The sequence below is a fragment of the Plectropomus leopardus genome, chromosome 15 (assembly GCF_008729295.1).
Source record: "Plectropomus leopardus isolate mb chromosome 15, YSFRI_Pleo_2.0, whole genome shotgun sequence".
In the NCBI taxonomy this organism is placed as follows: domain Eukaryota; kingdom Metazoa; phylum Chordata; class Actinopteri; order Perciformes; family Serranidae; genus Plectropomus; species Plectropomus leopardus.
In genome coordinates this window covers 28176020-28194282 of record NC_056477.1, presented here as the reverse complement: position 1 = coordinate 28194282, position 18263 = coordinate 28176020, and positions in this window count along the sequence as shown.

Here is an 18263-nt window from a genome sequence, read left to right as displayed (position 1 = left end):
TTTTTTATAATTTGGTATAAAAAATGTGCCCAGAAGTAGTGGTTAAAAGCTGCTTCTTGTTCTGGGTTTTGCTTTTTTATCATCGCATCATGGACAAAGTACAAGTAGTGCCTCTTTTACTTCAAGCCAGCTACAGTATAAACTCAGCTTCTATACTTGAAGTGCTCCTTGTGCTTTCTCCCTCCTTCAGATCAGTTCAGTTCAGTTAAATTTAATTATGTTCAATTGTATGTGTGGAGGCAAATATCTGTCTATATATGTATATACACACACACACACACACACACACACACACACACATACATACATATATACATATATACACACACGCACACACACACACATACATATATACATATACACACACACACACACATATATATATATATATAATGTAACAAAAGATGGAACTATCTTTGGTATGAGTATTTGTATTATATGCTTAATTAGTGCTTTAATTAACAGCATTATTCTGATCTTAAAATTCCCTTCAGTACGTACGCTTTTACGCAAAAGAGAAAGTAATAAGTCGTAATTTTAAAAAATGTAAACACCCAGCTGGACAGGACCCTTGACCCTTTTGTAGTTACTGTGTGTCTCTTTTTGGTTGTTTTGCCCCCTCTGTAGTCATGTTTTGTCTCTCTGTAGTCTTGTTTCTCTTTGAGGGAATTTTCTGGTGACTTTCTCAGGTAATTTTTTTCATATTGTGTCTTTTGGTTGTATTTTTTTGTTTCATTGTGGTCATTTTTGTATTTGTTTCTAGTTGCCTTGCCCCTTTTTGTAGTTATAGTGTCTTTTTTTGGTCATTTTGGTCATTAGATATGTCCACAGAGACAATTCCTTTATGATACACAGCTCAGTGTTTATGTCCATCCATCTGCTGCAACAAAACTTCACCATGTTATACTGCAGCCTTCCATTTGCGTCATCACATTCCTCGTTCCACCTTGGATGAGCTTTGACTGGTTGTGGTGGTGGATCCTCATCAGGCTTGACCAAGGGACCATGTGCGTGTGCATGTGTGTGTGTGCTGCTCCTCCTCATGTTGGTATCTAAATTAAATTGTCTTTATCTCCTCCAGAAAAAAGGGGAAGAGGGAGGATGGGGAGGGCCGGGGAGTGGGTGTGAAAATTAATTTGTTAGATCAAAAAATATTTAATTTTGCTGCACATCAAACAAACTTGTCTTCAGACAGGGTGTACTGAGGCGGGCCCGCCTTTTTCTTCTTCTTCCTCTTCTTTTTCTTCATCTGCCTCCTCTTTTTTTTCTTTAATTAAAAAAGCATTCTATTATTACAGCAGATGAAAAGGAAACATCTATTCAAACAGTACAGTCGTACCGGACTACCACTAATCTTTTGGTAATTATTTTTTAATTGAATCTTTTGAGCACAAAAGCCCTGAGCAGATGCTTGCATTACCGCGGTCCCACATCGCGCGCCACGCCATGTATACGAGATGATGCCTGCCTCGCCACGAGCAAACGGCAGGACAACACGGGAATGAAAGAGGGAAGTTGGGAAAGAGAGGGAAAAAAATAAGGGGCGATTGCTTTTGGATGGAAGGAGGGGAGTCTGCAGAGATGGAAAGTTACGTATAGGCGAACAGCTCAGCAGCTCTTTAGATGTCTGAACACGCCCGTACACACATTAGAATCATTTCTGCTGATACACACACTCGGATGTAAAGTGAGAGGTCAAGCAGCTTGAATCTAAACTACGCCTTCTTACCTCCACCACTTCTCGCAATCCCTCTTTCGTTTGGACGAACTTCTTTAGCATCTGCAGAGTGCTGATTACAAGCACATAATGATCGGTCTTAAGGGAATGCAGGGGGGTGCTTTACTTAAAAAAAAAAAAGCTCCCAAAGATGAACCCAGTCTAAACTTTTCCAGCATTTTGCCTCCCAGAAAGGACCTTAAAAACACCTTATTACCACAGAGCTCCCCATTTCACTGACATTTGATATGCTTCCACGTCTGAGCGAGGGATCCTGGATGATGTGTGTGTAAAGTTCTCCCTCCAAGATGCCTCAGAAGTGCTTAAAAGACATGTAGAGGGGAGATGCAAAGAGGGGCTTAAGGAGCAGGCAAATAGGAGCGGCTCCGAGAAAGAGACATCTTTAGCTTGGCTGTATGCAACAGCATATTGGCTCTTAATCATGTCGAGTACCCGTCAGAGCTCGCCAAAGCCGGTTAAATCACATTACTCATGCATTGTAGCATGTACGTGTGAGTGCGAAGGAGTGTGCGACTGTGCTTTTATGTGTGTGCGTGTGTGTCTGCATAAAGGGAAGTGCAGGACTGAGGAGTGAGTGTGTGAAGGTGTTAGCCCAAACTGTACATCAGCTTGTTCCGTCACTTTGATTGAAGCTTTTCGGGCCTGTATTTATCGAGCATGTCTGAGTAAGAAATCAGTCCTTACTGGACAAGACGTCTTAGAGTGGCATCTATTTAGTCCTACTTTTAAGCCTAGAAGTAAAAGGATTTGATCAAATAAAGTATCAATGGAAATTATTTCCATTTCTGCTGATTGAGCACTCCAGAGTCCTAGCCGTGATGGTCAAGTCAGTTTTTACTCCAGACTCATCAAAAAGTGCCGCTCTTTCAGTGCTGTCAGTGTACGAGCATGATGCCAAAAGCCACATTCTGCGTCCATCCAAAAGGCGGCTGTATGGCATCAAACGGGAACGCACTCAGACAGAACTGGTGTTGTTGTTATTATATGCCGGCAGATGGCTGGACAGCACTGGGTGCGTCCACATACGATATGCACGAGCTGCGTCACTTGAGAAAACGGCTGAACAGAACCGGTCGAATGCTCATGAAATGCTAAAGGACAGCATCAGGTAATAATAATGCCGGTAATAATATTACAGAGTCAGCACAAATGTACTTATACATTGGGTGGCAGAGATGGGTCCCACAAACAGCTGACTTTCTGGACAGGAATTGACTGGACTTGCTTCCTGTGTGAATGTGAGTTTATTTTTCGGCGTCGTATCCATAAGTGTTGTTTTATTGGCAACTGGACTGCTTTCAGTTTCTTGAAGACGTTTTGCCTCTCATCTAAGAAGCTTCTACAGTTCTAACCAACTGAAAGGGAGTGCAGGCTTTAAACCCTGTGTAGGTGTGTGCTACAGAGTTGTTAAGGTCACATGTGGACTCTGAGTTTCAGAGTCGTAAAGGCCACTTGTGAGTCGTTGTCCCAACCAACATCTTAGTTTGCCTAAACCTAACCATCCATGACTTTGTTGCCTAATCTTAAGAATCATAACAGTTTGCGTTGGTATGTGCTGCTGTGTAAACGTAAGGACTGTACTGCATCAACGGCATCCTGGAGCATCAACAGCTGACACAGAAGGATACCTAAAACATAAGTAGACGCAGAAGGTCACTAACAGAGCGGTACCATGTGACAAGTTGGGATGAAAACGTGTTGGTCAAGCAGAAACTCAAACAGTCCACCAGTTAATGACTAGCAAATTCACTGTGTAGTATTTCTGCACTCTGCGGAAGCCGGTTGTGAAAGTTCTTGGAGTTTAGACTAACCTCAGACACTCTCTTCTGATCCTTATTGGATTTTGGGAAGCTTACACTCCAGCAGCCCCGGACAGTTTTACCACATGGCATTAGATTTAGTAAACGCATTGGTTAGTCCTCGGGTTTTTTTTTTTTTCTTTTGTAACATTGAACATAAAAACATACTTATTCAAAAATGCACTGCTCTTACATATTTCTGAAACATACTCACTCATAGTATTCAGGCTAACTAGACCTATACTGCAGTATAGTAACAGTGCTGCTTGATTTTTTTGTGTTCTACATGGATCATCAGCTGGTCAGGATGCCTTTCTTTTTTTTTTTTTTGCCTGCAACCTGGTAGCTTTAGCATCAGTCTCTCGATGCAATATTACATATCCAGCGAATCTTTGGAAAAAAAATGCTGGCATTGTATGTTCCTGCATTGTACATTTTTTGCAAACCATCTATACATTTTCACATTATTATGTAGCAGATTCATTGAAACTTTGCATTTCAACAATGTTAAGTTTCAGTGTGTCTCGTTTTCTGCTTTCTTGTATTTTTTGAGGGGGGGGGGGGTTGTTTGTTTGTTTTGTTTGTTTCTGTTTAGTTTTTTTTAGAATGTTTTTATTTTCGTTTTTTTTAGGTATTTTTTGTACTTTTAACGCTTTCTTGCTAACTTCTGGGTCATTTCTTTTTAAGTTGCTCATTACCCCCCCCCCAAAAAAAAGGCCAATTTTCCCAGGTTGCAAAGGATTAAATAAATAATTTGTATTTCTCATCTTTGCTGAGCAACACCTTTGTGTGAAAAGAATTAAAAGCCAGTCTCATATGTATGTCTATTCCAAATATAAGCTTGTTGAGTACAATGATTTAAGCAAACAATAGCTCGGGCTTTTAAAGTTTTACAGCACTAAAGTTTGATTCCAAGGAACGAGTCTCGGTTGTTTGCAAGCCCAGTTTTTTTAAGACAAGGTTGAGCTGGCCTTGAGTGCGCACACACACCGAGCCCCAAATGACATCCTGTTTATAAACATCAACTCATCAATATTCGCACCGATCAAATCTGGCTAATGAAAACATGGGATGAAAAACACAGAGACAGATAAATGGCAAGAAAAGAGAGAGGGATGCTGCTGGGTGGCGAGGGACGGGGGGGGGGTTGGGCAACGAAGACGACCAACCCTGAGAATGAGAGATCAACAATGCCATAAAATAACCTTGGGAGAAGTCACCTATCCTCCCGCAGGCGACAGCTCGTCAGGGAAATGAATGGGTTGTCACTGCCGTCTTTGTGCCCATGGCTGAGGGCACTGAAGCTGGCACCGCCGCGCTCGCACACAAATGGGGAAAAAAAGGTTTTCTTTCCTTTTTTTAATGTCTTTGCAACCCCCCCCCGCCCCCCCCCGCCCCTCCACTACCATCACCACCAACACACAAACACACACCCAGGTTCACAAACACTCTTTGAAGGCGTGCATCCACTTAAGCAAAAACCACACGCCGAAGCGAGGAGGGGCGTGATGGTGCGCACCGGAATGATGAAGGAACGCACAAACACAAGCAGGCAAACACACACACACACACACACACACACACACACACACACTCTCACTCTCAAACCCACTCACTCACAGCTCGCACACCTCTCAATCTCTCCGTCTGTCTTCCCCGCTCTCCGTATCTCCATTTGTCTCTCTCTCTGGACTCCAGGTGTGTTGCTTGGATTTCACCCCCGCAGCATTTTATTCTCATTCGACACAATATTTACCCACAGTTCAATAGGCTCCACTGCTGCGTCCTACAAGCACTGCGAGGGGAACAAAGTGTGTGTGTGTGTGCGTGCGTGATTGCGTGCGCGTGGTGGCTCTTTGTGCTTCTTGTGGCATGTGGATGAAACAGATCAACAGCTCTGAGCTATGTGCACATTGTTTATCAAATGACAAACACCTTTATTACTCAACAACTATTTTGCCAGCAGAAATTCATTGGCACATATTGTGAAATTAGCACAGATGCTGTCATTATTTGTTTGTTTACCCCATACGCTTTATTCATAATTACAGAGCTGTGATTTCTGTTGGGGATGGGAGTGGGTGGGGGGTTATCTCCCATACTTCTACTAGTCATTGTTGCCCCAACTTTCACTCTTTCAAAAAAAAAAAAAAATTAACATTGCATAGCTATTCAGATGAGAAGAGCTCTGAGTGGACAAAAATATTGATGTGTTCATGAAGTTCATCTTCATTTGTAAAAAAGCACACGCCAATAAGCTGTAAGTGTATAAGTGAGTGCTTTGTTGACCTTTTGCCCTGCGTTTTACCTCTCAGGTGTCGTTTACACAGCAAGGGTTCCTGCATGAAACGTTAAACTTTTGTTGGCCTTTCGTTCACGTGACAACAGTATTCTGGGGGCCTGAAAATGCAGTTTTTTTTTTAAATCTAGGTTCCAGAGTGTAATCTTTTGAAAAGGCAACCCCTTCTGTCGCCGTGTAAGCTGGCAATGTGCGGATCCTGTAAGTGCGGTGACGTCACGGTCACACTTGGTGCTTGCGTGTTGTCTTCTTCTATGGTGTGTCATAACAAAGCTACACAGCCAGCAACTGGTCTGGCATACATACTATGGCATTTTCAGTTGTTTTTGCAGATTGGTGTACACAAGGATCATTTTCACAATGTTATCATATGAATGCGGATTTTTTAAAAATGCAAAGGAAAGACTTTTCTGTTTTTAGTGGGGCCATTGGAAAATTAGAGATTTTACTGTCTCACAACTTAAATCAAAGTAGATTTAAAGTTACTTTTTGTTACACTGAACAACAGCAAAATACCCACTAAAATGCAGAAATTACAGCCTTAAGTCCATGCAGAAAGATGGGTCTCTATCAACTGAGCTGCCATTTTTCTACTTTTTTTTTTATTTTTCAAATTGCTCGAGCTCTTTCAGGTTGCATTGAGATCGTGAAAGAGCAGCCCTTTCTTTTTTTTCTTTTTTCTTTTTTAATTCAGCCATGTATTCTCAATAGGAATGAAATCTTGACTCTGAGTCAACCACTTAGGTGCCATTAATCCATGATAATATTATAAGACATAGAAGTTAAAGACTTCCTTTGGTAAAGATGTTAAACAACATTTTGCATCAAATCGGGTCTCCCTCATCAAAAATGAACTTTAAGTTAAAGGATTGTTAATTGTCAGTTACTGACGGTAAATACACCCACCAGTGCAAATACCAGTCAACTCCAGATTCACTTTTATTCACTATCACTTTATTTACTTTTTGTTTTATGACTGTGTGATCTGGCACATGGTCACTACCTTTTTATAAAGCCCGGTCTCACCTGGGCACTGTGGGGGTACACGGCCATAAACGTCCCGAGGACAACATTTTAAAATAAATAAATAAATGAAAATACAGAGTCTTTGCAAAAAAATACACCTCCACACACACTGAGAGTGGGTCATCAGAGATGATTTAGAGGGATTACCTCTGTATGAATCTTTACATTTTATTTAGAAAGAATGTGCTTATTTTATATTTAAGGGTTAGTGCAGTAATAATACACAACTCCACTTAGCATTTCTGTTCTTTATGGGGCTGTATAAAACTCCGTAGCCTCCATATCTTTTTGTTTTATTTTTTTATTTTTTGGTTAAAAATCCCCAACTTCACTGTAGAGACTTCCAGTGCCCCCCAGTTGTGAAACCAAACCTGCAATGTACACAATGTGACAAAAATCCTCGTCTTTGTTTTCAAATCCACAAAGCAGAACTTAAGCTTGAGTGTATCGCTGTATGTGTGTGTCTGTGTGGGTGTGTGTGCGTGTGTGTGTGTGTGTGTGTGTGTGTGTGTGTGTGCGTGCTTGTGCGTGGCTGCTTTGTCAGTGAATGAGCTGACGTGTTGAAAATACATGACTCCAGCACTATTTCACATATTCACATCTCAAAAAAAAAAAAAAAAAAATCCACAGGCTTCTTTTATATAGAGAATGGCTTCACAATTCATTTCAATTTCCTGCAGGGCCCGAGTGACTTCAGAGAGCGAGTAATCTGACGAAGAACTCCATTTAGCCTCGCACTTACATCTTAACCCCAAACCCGATATTTCACAAACACGACTGTATTGCGTGTGAGGAATGCTGCCTGTCGAGTTTATTTAATTTGACAAAGGCCTGGGTGTAACGTATTACAACCCCTCCCTCTTTGACATCAAACCCTTGCCTAAAGTGGTGCTCCGCACAAGTAACAGGACTACTTACATCACAAAATGGACTCTAAATGCAAACAGGCATAACTACGGATGGCCAAATCATACCCAGCCCCCCTCCCCTCCTTCTTTTCTTTTTTTGATTCATCTGGAAGAGAGTTTGGGGGCCTTTTTTCTTCAAATTTCACACTGCGTAGTATTGTGCTTGGATAAAAATGAAGCGGAGAAATGAGGAGAAAGGGACAGAGTGAGAGAGAGGGGATGGAAGAAGAGAGAGAAAAATCAATAGTGAGGACATAGCTGGGGGCTTTCCATATTACATTTTGCATAGACGTCGGCTGTAATTTGCCTTTGATCTTGGTCCCAAGATGACTCACTGAAGCCATCTTCCACAGCCAATTGGGGTTGGGGGGATGGAGGGGAGGGCAGGGGGAGCAAGGAGGGGGGAGCGATGGAAGGAGTGGGTGGAGGGCTAAGGATGGAGAGAGGAGAGACGGGAGGAGGGGAGGGAGGGAGTCGACCACAGAGCCGGGATGCCAGGCCAGGCCTTCGTCTCCGGTTCATACATTCCGCTGAGGTGTCTGTTCTGCAGCACGCTGGATGTAATGCAGACGCTGCTGGCTGCACACACACGGCCGGCTGTCAGTCCAGTATGTCCAGTTTGCCCAGAACAGACCGATGCACTGGGCCGGGCTGGCAGGAGAGAGGGGTCCTGAGGGCTGCATCTGTTAATGTAGGATCACAGATTTCTCTTAATGGTGCTTTCCTTTCATGTTCCTGATATAAATAGCTGGTTTAAAACCATATAATGCATCACTGATTTTAAAAGGTGACATATCGACATAAATACATAAAAGAATGAGAAAGACAATAACTGGTGTTTTCTCACACGTAAATACTGGTTAGAAAAAACAAAACACCAGTGGTCAAATCCAATGTGTACAGGCTGCCAGAGAGAGCTGTCCTGTGTGTCCCTGCTAGGAGTCAGTGACACTCAACTTGTGGCCCATGAGCCAAATCTGGCTGGTTTGGATTTTGTCTTGCTTTTAACTCAGTCCAAACCCCTAAAAGTCTTGGTCTTGTCTTGGTCTCGATTCACTCTGGTCTCGGTCTTGACTTGGTCTTGGTTTAGGTGGTCTTGAATAAAACATGGATCTCAGATAAAGAGAAAACAGACTTTAATCCCTAAAATCGGTAAAGACACACAATATTGTCACAACTAGGAATAAAGCAGTCTGATCATTTACTATAATGAAAGCTGCAACAATATAAAATACTCCATTACAAGTAAAGTGAAATACAGATCAATCAAGTAAATATGCATTATGCCAAATGGCCTTCTGTTATATTATCATATATTTTAAAATCCTGGAATATTATAAGGAATACATGAACATTTAAGTGCCATTTTGATGTTATAGCTCTAGAGGTAGTTAACTGTGGTTATTACAGGATAGCAAGTATTTTACATGCTGTTTGGTAATTTAATCTAAAACATTTTGTCATACTGTATTTTATAAGATGATGAAATGTTTTATATGTAAAATTGTAAAAGTAACCACAGCTATCAGATAAATAAAAAAGGGTACAAAAATATATTCTGAAATTTAGTGGACTAGAAAACACTCCAGAAAAGAACCTCAAAACCATACTCAACTAGATGCAGACCAGTGACCATATGAAACAAACTTATAGCATATAAACCTCAGACGGTGAACTGTATTGCCACAGGCGATTAAAAATCACTCCGGGTGTTGGGATGGTATGAAATAATAAATGAAGACATAAAACTAATTAATAGATAGAGCCGTCTGAGAGAGAAAAGAGAGGAGGATTCGTCATCTCTTCTCTACACAATGCCATTGTTCCCTGCGACATTCACTAGTCACTGTGTTATTAATGATCCCGCCTTGCAGAACATCCATTTTTGTCTTTTGGCTGGCTCGCCATCTCAAGAAACTTTTTTTTGTCCCTCCTCCCCAACCACCACTACTAGTGCCACCTCCGCCACCATCACTACCACCATCACTATCCTTTTTTGCATGTGAGTTTCTGCATGTTTTGTGTCGCTGTGCTGTACGTTCTCTCCAGGGAGGTGTACAGGCTCAGAGGTACTGTTGTGTGGATTTGGCTGGAAGTTTTTTACAGATGCCAGCACAGAGGAAAAACTTTTGTACTTTCTATGACTTGGGTGTTTGGAAGCTTACCAAGAGTGTTTTCGCTGTTGAATATTCCATCATAACTGCACGAGTAAAAAAGGATGCTTCTGCTGACATCTGACATTGATGAAATTCACGTTTTTGGGTTCTTTTACAAAGACATCATTTTTATGCCTCCACGCCTGAAATAGCCCTGGCAGGAGGTATTTTGTTTTCATGTTGTTTTAACACAAATGTCAACTTAGACTTAACAATGAACTAATTAGAATTTGGTAGTCAATGGTCAGAGTGACTGTGACCTTGCGTCTGTCTCATTCTCATGACGAAATATTTCAAGAAGGCCATGAGGGAATTTCCTCAAATTTGGCACAAACATGCAGTTGGACTCAAGAATGAACTGTCTGATTTTGGTGGTCAAAGGTCACTGTGATCTTGCATCCATTCTTATTAGTACAATATCTAAGGCACTTTGAGGGAATTCCTCAAATTTGCCACAAACATCCAATTGGAGTGAAAGATGAGCTGATTAGATTATGATGGGCAAAGGTCATTGTGATCCTGCTTCCATCCCATTCCAATTAACACAATATCTCAGAAGAGCCTTGTTGAATTTCTTCAAATTTGGCACAAATGTCCAATAGGAATCAAGGATGAGCTGATTAGACTTTGGTTGTCAAAGGTAAACGTGACCTTGCGTCCATCCCATTTTATTCAACACAAGATTTTAGGAGTCCCTTGAGTGGATTTCCTCCAATTTGTCCATGCAGTTTGACTCAAGGATGAACTGATGTGATTTTGACGGTCAGAGGTCTCTGTGAAGTGACTTGAGTGAATTTCCTCAAATTTGGCACAAAATTGCAGTTAGACTCAAAGAGCAAGTGATGTGATTTTGGTTTTCAAAGGTAAATGTGACTTTGCATCCGTTGTAGTTAATGCAATATCTAAGGCACCTTAAGGGAATTTACTCAAATTTGGCACAAACGTCTAATAGGACTCAAGGATAAACTGACTTGATTTCGGTGGTCAAATGTGACCTTGTGTCTGTCTCATTCTAATTAAGGCAATATTTTAGGAGCGCCTTGAGGTTATTTCCTGAAATTTGGCACACATATGCAGTTGGACTCAAGGATGAATTGATTTGATTTTGGTGGTACAAATCCAAGTTAAGTCCAATCAGTTGATGGTCAAATGTCCTTGCATCCATCCCATTCTCATTAACGTCATCAAAATTGGCACAAAAGTTCACTTTAGCTTAATTGATTAAGATTTATTGGTCAAAGGTCAAATGTCAAAGTCATTGTGATCTCACAAAACACATTTTGGCCACATTTCAAGAACTCATGCGCTAATTATGACAAAATTTCACTCAAATGTCTAACAGGGTAAAATGATAAAGGTTGACATTTTACATCCAAAAGGTAAAAGGTCAACTGTACTGTGACATAATGTTGTTATTGTTACACATTTCTGGCCATTAATCAACACCATAACTCACAAATAGAAGAGAAGATGTTTGGTCAGTTACTGAATTGGTGACACTCATTTTAGGTGTCCACCTTGAAACTGTGCTGATTGTATAGATCTTTTGTGCTGCCTGTTTTCACAGACATTCATGTACTGTATGTGCAACCTGGCTGGTGCACAGAGGCGTACAACTGGTGGCAGTAATTCTAGTTTTTTACTAATCTTCACTTTTCAAATGGTGGTCAAACCACTTTTTCAGCACATGCCTTTATAATTACAAGTATGAGAGCCTTACTTGACATTTGAATGAAACACACTCCACATGAATACCTCCAAATGATGCTATTTGACACTCACCGCTGTGTCCTGAGAATTAAAAAAAAAATCTGAATCTTTAAAGCTAAGAAAGTGCACTCAAAGTTAAATTGGCACCTAATGATGCTCCAGCAAGTTTCCACCTATGCTGCATTTCTGTCATATTTTGGCCCCCTCTGTCAAGCATACTGGAGGGTGTTTTTGTTCTCATGCTAGCACCCAGTTTCTTGGTGCGGGTAGCAGAATTTGATATTATTTGAGGCTTATTCCTAATCGTCCAGACGGTAAATATTGCACACTTCTTCTGCGGTGGCCTAATGGGCATGTAACTTTATAGGCAAACATGTGAAGTGGTATTCCTCCAGTGACTGGGAGCTTAGAGAGAGTGCCAGGCACTCCCTGAAGATGAAAGACTTGTCAGATGGCACCGTCTAGCTCTGCGCAGACACTTATGAGAAACAGACCTTCAGGAGAGGCTAAGTGTCCAATCTCTTGTGACTAAGAACAGTAATAGAGCACAATCGCCAGTAAATGGAGGACTATTTCAAAGCCAGAAGCGCTGCGCTCCTTGTGTTTTGGCAAAGTCCCCCCTGTTGAAACATACACCTTCACCATCCCTTTACCAGGAGTGCACTGCAGATTATTGCTATTATTACACTTCATAAATCCCCTCTGCTCACATGATTAATGATTTTCCACCTCATGCTTAACATGGTGTGGTGGATCTTTTTAAGAATGTTTGGTTTCTTGTTCTGAAGTTTCAACACTAAGTGATATTTTTCAGCCAAAGTCCGTTTGGCTCTCCATCTTCTGTGCTGGGCTGAATTAGCATGCAGCCTCGATAATCTACCCCCTCGTCTCTCCTGGCCCAGTCCGCAATCCCTAATGATGAAATGAATTACACCGTCTATTGTCAGAGTGCTTTAATCATATTAGCTTCTGCTAAAATGACAGAGCATTGTTCAGGGCCCCAGACAAAAGAAGACACATCTAAGGTACAATGGACCTCGGATCTCTCTCAGTGAATTACATTAATTCTAAATAACGTCACGTTAAGCTGCCTGTCCAATAGAGGTAGTAAAAGTGGTTTGGCTGGAATGGAGGAATGGCATTTGCACCTTCATCATTGCTCCTAATGAAACAGTAGAATATACTGATGGATGTTCACTGACATGAGGAAGAGATTTTTTTTCCCACTTGGGAATGGGTTCATTACATCTGCCTGTCTCGTTCTACGGCTGATTATTGCATTGGTTGTGCTATGTCTGTTTCAGATGATTTTACAACCAAAATCCAATTAAAAGTGTAAGGAAAGTATAAAACTGTTAGAAGTCAAAAGGCCCGAATCGGCCAAACGACTGGCCCTAAGCTAATATAAAAAAAAAACCAATACACTCAATGGCCATAAAATATGTGGACACCCTTTTTCATGTATACTTTTGTAATTTTGCAGATGCACTTCCAAGAGGCAGCCAGGCAGAAAAAAAGAGGCTGCAGCACGCTCGTTTTTAAAGCTAGCTCAAAGATGGTGGTATCTTGTGAAACTAGACAACCTAAGGCATCCATTGGTGCCAAGCTGCCTGCCTAGCTAGTTGGGAGTGAGGCTAAATAAAGCTCCAAATTTAGGCTTCATTTTTGCAAGGGAAAATGTACATGGTAGTTTTAAAAGCAGTCTCTCGTGAACTCTCAACTTGAGATATCTGAATAAAAAATGGGTTGTAAGGTACTCACGAGTCTGCCGTAAACTTAAGAGGGCTTGTTCCCAGTAAAGTTCTATTCCTTACAATTAATGTACAGTACTTCAAACCAAAAGTTTTTATTCGTCTTCTTAAGATAAAGGATAACCACCTTATTTGAGGAACAATGAATCACTTATCACATGTATATACAGATACAAAGCAAATTAAAACAGAATTTTGGGGAACTCACAATGTCAACTGTAAAGGTATTAGTCTATGCACATCAGATAATGAGTAATATTCATTGTGAAATAAGTAACCAAAGCATGTTAGTGTGTAATTCTTTATGTTTCTACTGCCCTTTAATTCAAAGACTTAATCAAATTCCTGGAATTCAGTTAAGTCTTCTGATTTGGGTGTGCCAAGATTTTCAGTGGACACCCCTGTGGAAACTTTCTGGTAATGCTACACAGTGGAGATCCTCACAAATACATTTTGGAGGTGATCGAAGAGGGATTCAATCAAAACTACAGTATGTTTTTCACTGAAATTTCAAATGTACTCATCATGCATAAATTGATTTTAACTTTTTAAAAAGACCCCATCTGGATCCAAGGAAATGATTTTCGAGTTTGGTGTAGAAGAACTGGACCGGCCTAGCAGAAAACCGTGACCTCATCCCAACCCAACACCTTTGGGATGCCAAATCAAACATCAGTCTTGAACCTCAGTAATGCTGTATCCAGTTTTTAACATGTGGTGGAGAGCCAGAAACCAGTGGTTGAAGAGTGGAGGCTGTTATAATAGCAGATTAATGCCCATGGTGATGGAATGAAAAGCTCAGCTATTATATGCGAATGTAATGTTTACCTGTCCACATATATTTGGCCATGTGGCCTGTATTCAGTCAATATTCTCCTATTTTAATTCAGTATTCTCAGTTTTTCTTTCGTTGTTGTTGTTTTTTTCCCACATAGACACCGACAACATTTAAACCTGAAACTATTAATACAAACATGTGCACAGTTTAACACACATGTACTGAAAGCAGTCACACACACATACACACACACACACACACACACACACACACACACATACATGGGCAGGCTGCAGCTTGGGCTGTGGGGGAATTGCTAAACGATTGGCCGAGTCCTTAATTCAATAATTTCTACTGGGTACCAGCCCACCCCCGTCTCTGTTCATTGATGAAGGCGCTTTAAGGAGAGCAATATTTAGCATATCTGGCTAAATGATACTAACAAGCCCCAGCTTGCACTGTGTTAAAAATTATTAAATAATAAAAGAAGGAGAAAGTGTGATGTTGCCAGGGAAATAATTTGCCTCTCTTGAACCGATGATGGCATGCACTTTATGTAAATTGGTGTCTGGGGACAACAAAATCCCTCTTATTACATATGCAGACTTCATAAGAGAGAGAGAGAGAGAGAGAGAGAGCGAGAGAGAGAGAGAGATGGGGATAGAAGGAGGAGATGAGGAGAGGGAGAAATAGAAGGTAGGAGGGTAAAAGAGAGGCGAAGATGATAAATAGCAAGTCAGCACAAAATTGGATGTATGTGAATGTTATGTCCATAAAATCAATGGAGAGGTCCAATTCTTCTGATAGCAACATTAGAGGCTGTGTGTGCGTGTGTGTGTGTGTGTGTGCGTGTGCACATCAAGCCTGCAGTGCTCCAGGCACGCAAAATTATCTATAATTGACAGATAATTGTAGAAATATATATTTTTTATTATAAGGCTCCCTATAAACACCTCAGTTAAAGTTTCCTGCAAAATCATTCATTTGTCATGATATTTTGTTTAGCAGTTGGGTTTACCTTAAATGTGTCTGACCCAAATTTGCGGTAGGCGATGCTAATAAGTGCATATATGCATCCATGCCAGTTGAAATGTTTTAATTCAAGCAAAAACATGCGTCCCTTGTTGCAAAAGCTTATCACTGTTGAGATCTGGTTAAGATCCTCCAGTAGTCACAAGACTCAAAAATGGAGGATAAACTTATTGTTGCCGTCATTGATCATCCTCTATGGGCTCCCCCTGGGCCCCTGAAAGCTTTCTTCTTTGCACTCACTCCTGGGTGGCCCTGCCTTCCTTTCAAGGGGTTACAGTGAGATCTGAATGACAAATCATAGTTATTTACTGATACTACTTCAAATCACAATAGATAAAGTTGATTATTTGGCAGCGAATAAACAGTTTAACAACAAATCAATAATGTGCAGTTCATCATAGAAACAGGACTGTGATGTCAAGTTTCAAATCTGAGTGTGCACCCCACTCATAATACTACAAACAACCACATACAATTATATTACAAAACTAGTGTACATCTTATATGCAATGTAGTGCACAATAAGATTTATTATAGCAGACTGTTAAAGCTGTCAGTATTAAGGTGGCTCAGATTTAAGCTCCATTTCCATGAGCCAGAGTCTGTGTGGATCAGCTGTGTCTTTGTGCAGTAAGTGCAAAATCACTACACACATATACGGCACCTTAAACTGAATTAGCAAAGGTTTAGCCTATATGCTGCTCTTGTAGTAGATGCATCACACAGTGAAGTGGACTGGAAATCAGGTTGGCAGTGCACTGAATTTGAGACCCAGCAGACAGTCCCAAATATCTACAGAGGTCACACCTACAACTACAGACCACTGTATCATAGCTCATATACTGACACCTCTTGTTCACTGTTATTCCAACATGTTCTTATCCCAAGCTGTCACATATTGTCACTTTACAATGGACTTCCGCATCTACATATTACGCCCTAGGTATTCCTTCTGCGTCTGCTGTTCACTTTCTGGGACGCCTCTGTCAAAGCCAAGGTGTCAAAAAAAGTACATGTTCAGATTATGCTAAAAAAGCACATTTTGTTATTTAGGCACCAAATGCACACGGCAACCAATGCTGGAATGTCAACAAAAATGCATGCTAGGATTTGGCAACATGGATCGTTAGGTTTAGGCAAAGAGGCACACGGTTAGGTGTAGAAAAAAAAATCCTATTCAGACGGGAAGCAAACCCCAACCTCCTGGGTGAAAGTCCTGGGTTTGTGGAATCCATCCACCACCTCTCCTACTCTATAGAGGCCCTCCACCTCCAGCTCCTTATATTGTGCTGTACGTAACTAGCAGCATTTCAACCTGACGCCATCTAGAAGCATATCATAAAGACACAACAGGTTCGGTCCAGTTGCGTTCTCAACTTGACGCCACCTTTCTGGGTATCATGCTGCCACGGCAGGTGCATTCTGGCCGCATATCATAACAACGCCACCGGTTCTGTCCAGCCACATTCTAAGCTGATGCTGCCCAGTGGCGTATCATAAAGCAATGAAAGGTGGCTTTTGGTGTCAGGATGTTACGCTGAAATCATTGCAAAAGCAGAAATATTTGTTGACATCAGAATTAGGACAGGCTGGTTATTCACAACAAAAACAAGCAAGAAACTGCCATATGTTATACTTACTCTGTGTTCAGAGAGGTTTAATCTATTCCAAATCAGTACAGAAAAGCTTCACTTTGCAGGTGAACTGTTTCACGATGAAAAAAAAGTGCTGATGATTAATAGTCATTATTGAAAAAAATTCAGATTGAAGGAAGGAAAATACAATCAAGACCTGAGATACAAAGATTTCCATGGAGGGGCAGTGTGGAGTGAGCAAACAAGCACAGTGTATGGATGCACACGCTCTACATGCACAAACATGTACACTTGCTCCATTTCGTTGTCCCCACTCCCCCACCACACCCCGCTCGCTCTCTCTGAGGAAGTTTTGAATCCTGTCATTCCGGCTCGGAGTTCAGCACTTCTTTCATGTGTGCCTCGACAGCGGGCCTCTCCTCCTTTTGTATTGTTTTATTATTTATGCATGGGGAGGGGCTGGCGGTTGTTGGTGGTGGTGGTGGGGGGGCAGCACGTCTTAAGCATAAGCAGCAGCAGCAGCGCCGGGACAGATGGGGAGGGGGGTGAGGGAGAGGGACTAATTCATATTCTGTTTCAGCAACATCTTAGTGAGCCGAGGAGTTCAAACATTTTCCAAGCAAATGCAGAGAGAGGGGGAATGAAAGGGAGAGGCAAGAAGAGAGGGAGGACAAGACACTAGGGGAAGGTGTGTGTGCGAGTGTGATTTTGCATTCACTTGTCCATATGCCTGCGTGTGCCCGTGTGTGCGTATATATAGCATATACAGTATGTGTTAGGATTCAAGAACAGATGGAGATGAGAAGAAGTGTGTGAGGGAGCGGGTGCAAGAAAGTAAGGGATAAAATAAGAAAGAAAAAAGGGGGAGACAGTACACAGAAGAGTGGATACATAGTTGATAAAAAAATAAAACTTTCTGTATGGGAAGAGATTAAAAATAGACATAGCTTTTGGTGTGAAAATAAGAAAAACACATAAAAGAGAGGTGGGCTGTTGTTGCTGCCTTCACTCTGTGTGTGAATGTGTCCATGTCTGAGTGAGTACACATGAATTACATTGTCTAGGTCTCAGACAGCATAAACGCACAGTTTTCTTTGTGAAAAGTTCCAGTCAGAGTGGGAAGCTGTCAGTCCCAGTATATTTTCACAAAATCAGGACAGGATCTGTAACAGAGATGTGACCGAAAGAGTATTTTGGGGGCATTTTTGGTATGTATCTCAACCACTAAGCCTCAAAACATCTCTGTTTTTCTATATTGTGTTCAGTTTTTCACAGTCACATTGACAACTATATATATATATATATAGTAAACATGTGCAGCCATCGTATGTGCAGAACAGGTTCACCTCTGTGTTTATGGACATAAAAAAAATGAAAGCTGAGACGTCCAGGGCTGAAAAACAATGTAAATCTAAAAGTACCAAAAACTGCAGTTCCTCTAATAGCCACTTCAGGCTGGCTCCAAAACAGA